This window comes from Carassius carassius, chromosome 2 (assembly GCF_963082965.1).
Source record: "Carassius carassius chromosome 2, fCarCar2.1, whole genome shotgun sequence".
Lineage (NCBI taxonomy): Eukaryota > Metazoa > Chordata > Actinopteri > Cypriniformes > Cyprinidae > Carassius > Carassius carassius.
Window position 1 is genome coordinate 47,186,702 of NC_081756.1, and position 5,694 is coordinate 47,192,395.

The window sequence follows — 5,694 nt, forward strand, 5'->3', positions numbered from 1 at the left end:
ACTGAGGCGCTTCATTTCAACAACTCTCTCTGGTGAGTCACTGCGCATGCTCAGCACTGCGGCGGGAAGTTCGTGAACACGTCATCACGCAGCGGTTTGAACTGCTGCGGCTAATCCTTGATATTAAGGGTAAGTACCTGATATGTACCTGTTTGCAATTAGTACCGTGGAATTTTAGACATGAGTTATTTGACACTGTGGCGATGTTTCTAAGCAGACTTATTTCCCCAGACTAGAAGCACATGTGTTAGGTTAAATACTGTTTCTTCATCGATAAAAGTTTCACCTTAACATTAGTATATCCGCTTGCTACGCTTGTATTAACTACATAACCTACGTTAAAACTAAACTCTACGTTACCCCTACAATGGGAGGTGAATGCAGAGTCGAACACCCTTTTTTCTGTAAGTTAATGTAGCAAACGTTAGCGTACTGTGCACGTCTCATCACTCTTTTCAGACATCGTTTATGGGGCTTTTTTTCAGTATTAAGTTTAATGTGCCAAAGGGGAGACTGTTGTTGTTATTAGCTAAATAAACGTTCGATAATTAGACATTTCTGTCTTTTCAAACATAGTTTCAAATTTCCACATAATGCTACCCAGCTTATTGAATACATTATGCAAAAATTGTCAAGTAAATTCTATGATGCACATGCAGTCTTAGCATACACATTAGGGTAAATCTGCTGCAGTTTTTCAGGTTAACTCTTATACATTTCTTTTTCACAGCGGAAATGTTTCTTACAAAAATATAAACAGAAAAGAAAAGAAATGGGCTACATCAAAATATAAATCTGTCCCCAATGATCTTCTGCTGTGAACATCACCTTTATTACATGGTTAGTAGTTTTTCTTAACATTCACATACAGTAATGTATAACTAACAATCCTTGATTAACGAACTTTCCTTTTCTTTCTCTTTTAGTAACATATATGTGGCAGTGCAGGCAGTGTATTGCAAAGGAGAGTTGAAGGTACAAATTACTATTATCATTATAAACTAAACCATTGTTTTGAACCAGCAATTATTATGTTTGTGTATATTTAAATTGTCCATGCACATTTAAGACATGAGCAGGACTGAAAACTCACGTCAGCTGTTATACTTTTAATAAAAAAAGAGTAGACTGTATTTAGATGGTGCTGTATATCATGTCTTAACTCTCTCATTGTTGATAGAAAATTTGTTAAAACAGCTTTTTGTATTTTCATCCTTGTGTCATGAGTATGAGAGTTAACAAATGTTTTGTTAATTTTTTTTACAGTGGAGTTCTTGTGAATTCCTACTGTACCATGTTCTGGTCCTACTGTACATTCGCTGAGCTTGACGTGTACTCAACATGATAGGTGGAGATCTTCAGTAAGAATCACACCGATCATGGTTGCCAACTCCAAGGTTTGTATTGATAAATAGCTTTCATAGTCATACTCATCGCAGGTGGAAAGACCAATGTAGCTTGGCATTTTTTTCCTTAACAGTACTCCTAAGCTGTGCCACCACTGAAGTTTGAGTTAATTTTGTCCCCACCCCACAGGATGACACTATACATACCAGAAGGGCCTGTGTGATCAAGTCTCAGTGCGCCTACTTAAATGAAGATCCTGAAAAACTAGTGAAGGCATATTTGGTGAGTTGATGAGAAAATGCAATTTTAAAAAGCCATATATTATGTACTTGGGCTGTGTTTCTTCCTATTTTCCACAACAACATGTGACTTGATAGAACACAACTTTGTAAAATAACTGAGCTGGACAAGGTGTTTATTTATAGGAAACTGATGGTACATTATGACAAACTACTTATGTGAATTGATGAACTAAACCAATTTTTTTTCATATTGGTTAAGCTCTTTGGGGGCCTACTTTGCAAAACTGTTTAAAGCCATACTAAAGATTTAAATTAATCTTTTTTTTAATAAGCGGGATCAGAAAACTGTACTTGCATGCTTTTGTTTTATTGCTGTGCATTATGTTTTAGCCACCATATTAATTTTAAATATGGTGGCCAAATAGAAATGATATAATATAATGCACTGCAAAAAAACTCCAGCAGCCACTGTGACCTCAGTAATTAACACATAGTATAATTATCACCTTTCTGACAGTTTCAAGTTTTAAAAACGGAGAAATTCTAACTTTGTAAATGTAGAATTCAAAGCAGAGCTCTCGTATTGAATTGAAGTTTGTTACAGATGTACATTATATATTGGCCAGTGAGTGTGTAAGTGTGCAATTCTTGTAATAAATATTTGAGCTAATTTTTGTTTGTAATCTTTCATGTATTTCGTCCCACAGGATTCAGACAGAGTCACAATGTACCATGGAGCAAACTGAAGGGAGTGTATGTCATACTGAAGGAGGGAGCACTGCCTGACGGTGACCCACAGGACACTGGTGTCCTAATTGAACGTGTGGAAGTCCTCAGTGACTTGAGTAGCATTGTGCAGGCTTGTGCTCTGTTATTTGGGCTGATATATTGTTTGAACCTGAGCTACTCACCAGAGCTCAGATGCACTGAAGTCATGCAGAAGATCCTTCTAAATCTAAATGGACAGAGGTTGTCATCCAAGGCACAGCTCAACAACAAACTTTTGGAGATAATGACCTTGAAAAAGACAGAAAAGTTAAACAAAATGCACTTGGAGTTCCTTATGTATATGGACAACTTTTTTTTGCCACCGTTCCTCCAAACAAGCAACTGGAGCAATTGAGCTTGAATAGGACTGGTGTACTTCAGGAAGATGCACATTTGTAGTTCGATAGAAACTCTTTTTAGACCACTGTTATTCATGGCACAGTTACTTTAAACAGGGTGCTGGAGAAAGTGAGTAGAAGCAGTTGTAACACATTTACAAATATTTTCTGGGAGTGATTTTCTTATTTTCAGATGTAATGCAACATGGTAATTTAGAATTATCAAAATAAAAAAAATAATTCATATTTAAATTAGAATGTCTTATTTATTTATTTTTTCTGTGTCAGGCCAAGGTTTACTTTTCCCCAGGTGCCACAGCATAAATGGCTGCCCACTGCTCCGAGTGTGTGTGTGTGTGTGTTCATGCTGTTTGTGTCACTTTGGATGGGTTAAATACATAGCATGGATTCTGAGAATGGGTCACCATACTTGGCTGTATGTCATGTCACTTTACAAATTCCCAAAAAGGGTGGTGTTGAAATGGCTTAGTTAAGAAGTAAAAAAAAAAATGTAAAGAAAGGGCGTTAAAGTCCTACAAGTGTTGTTTGGGGATCTGTTTTTGTTAAGAGCCTTTTAAAATTCTGTTGGCTAAATGTTTCCTATACATTGTGTTACAAACACTCAAATGAATAGGAAACTTAAAGTGACTAAAGCGGTTTAAACTTTATTGGTGCATGTTAAAGCCTAATAAAATATATATATATTGTTTGCATGTTTTGTGTGCTTTTTTTTTGTAGATTACTGAATTTTTGGTATTGTCTTGCTTCTTAGCGCTGTCTTCTAAAACAAATCTAATTGAAACAACAAGATAGATTTTCATTAAACTACCAAAACAAGACATGAACTAGTTGATGTAACAAGGCAGAATTTTGTTGAATTGAAGTGGTTTACTGACATGGAATGAATAAGAGTAAATTTGATTAGACTAACACAATACAAACATTTTGATTCAATTAGTTGCAAAGAAGTTACATTGACATATTCCAAACATGTTTAATCTACAAATGTATTTTGTGTTCATATAACACATTCAAAGCAGTCCAAGTTTACTTGATTTGATTAGATGCATAATGGGTGCTACGATTAAATCACGTTCATTCAACAAATAATTTTTTTGAGTGTAATAAAACAGGCTGATGATGTAACATGTCTAGGCAAACGGGGTGCGTAGAGGTATGCAAATACATAAGTTGACAGGCAGGTAGGACAGCTTAGATTAACATTTTATGATGTACGCCTTCCACAGATGATATTAATACATTTATGGCGCTTTTTCACTGCATGGTACGACTCGTCTTGGAACATCAAAAAATGTGTTTGAACCAAATCACCTACCCTGCCTTTAATTATTTTTATCGAAAAAAATAGTAACATTATATTTTTAAGTCAGCATTGCACACCCCTACTATGTAGCCATATGTTCACCGAGACCTAAGAAACAACAACTAAATGGAACAGAAGGCATATGCTCCAGAATTCGTGTTAAGCTCTCATTTCTCACATTTCCAGCAATGCAGATGGCGGCAAATCTCCCTGAACTGTCTTTTAACTGAGCTGAGATTAATTTCTGAAAGATCCACCAATTGCAATTTCAAACAAGCAGGATAGTCCTCCTCTCCCTGTAGGGCTAATATATCAACGGCAGCCTCGCGCAGGTCGCACAGGAACCCATCACAGGTAGGCTGCTGAGCTCCTGTCAGAGATGGCGTGATTGAACTGTTCCATCGCTCTGTCACCAGAGGGGCCATTACTTCAAATTAGCATACAAATTCAAACCAGGACAGATGGATTTGTCACATTCCAGTCGACATCTTCCTCTGAGATTGGCTTGGCTAACACTGTGCGATGAAGATAAGACACCTGTCTCTGCTTCATTCAGGACAACAGGTGGAGGACAACATGGAAAGAGAGGCAGGGAAATGCTGAGTTGCCCACAAAACTACAATTTCAACTCTATGGAAGCATCCTCAGAGTGCTGTGTGTGCTCCTGTAGGCCCATGCATCGGCTTGATTGACTTTATTTTGTCACTGCAGTGTTTGTGCAAGTTGGGTACATTTGCAAGAAACAATATAGAGGCTGTTGTTACTCCCCAAAAAAATATATTTATTTTCTTTCTCTGTCACATACAATACAATTTCAATATTTACGATTGTATTGCTAGTTATTCCAACTTCATTCCTCATTGTAGCCCTCCTTGCATATAGGCCATTGGCTGTAAGGAAATACGTAGGCTATGTCCTGTGCAAAGAGCCCATTTAAAACTTTATTTGATATTTTATCTTCAGTTCTAATCTCTATTATACGGAGCCCCGCACATGACATGCAAGAAAAAAATAAATAAATTGTGCGCACGATTTACTAATTCGTTCCCTCAATTTACTAAAACGTGCACACGATTACTATTGCGTTCCCTCGATTTACTATTGCGTTCGTTCGATTTGCTAAATCGTGCGCACGATTTAGCAAATCGGGGGAACGAATTAGTAAATTGTGCACACAATTTATAAATCAAGTGAACGCAATAGTAATCGTGTGCACGTTTTAGTACATTGAGGGAACGAATTAGTAAATCGTGCACACGATTTAGCCTTATATTTTTTCCTGCATGTCATGTGCGGGGCTCCGTACTATTACCATCCTTTACTTAAAAAAATTTTTATAAAAAAATCACTAGCGTGTGAACTGCCAGCAAATAATACAATTCAACCCAAACACATAAATGTCTAATAAAAAATTCTGGGAGAAAGGGGTCTGGACGCAGCAGTAGGGGTTAGTTCACTTCAAAGGGCTTAGCAATCGATCTTGGCAAGAATAATCACAACTTTAATATATTGTACAATGCTGCCATCTAAAAATGGTTAAATTAAACCTTGTACGACAAAACAGCTTTATTGAAACAAGTTAAGAAAGCCAAAATTGTGGGTTTTGCTTCCAGCTCACGCCAGTGACCAGTCTAATAAGAGACCACTTAGAAAAATAATGATTTGCTTGGGTAAT

General features: G+C 36.8%; 1 long non-coding RNA gene across 1 annotated transcript; it reads left to right on the forward strand.

The window, feature by feature from the left end:
- The first annotated feature begins 713 nt into the window (after positions 1-713).
- Positions 714-2,947, forward strand: LOC132098349 (uncharacterized). Its single transcript, XR_009422884.1, has 3 exons — positions 714-840; positions 927-975; positions 2,297-2,947. It is a non-coding gene; the product is annotated as an uncharacterized LOC132098349 (long non-coding RNA).
- The last annotated feature ends 2,747 nt before the right edge of the window (positions 2,948-5,694 follow it).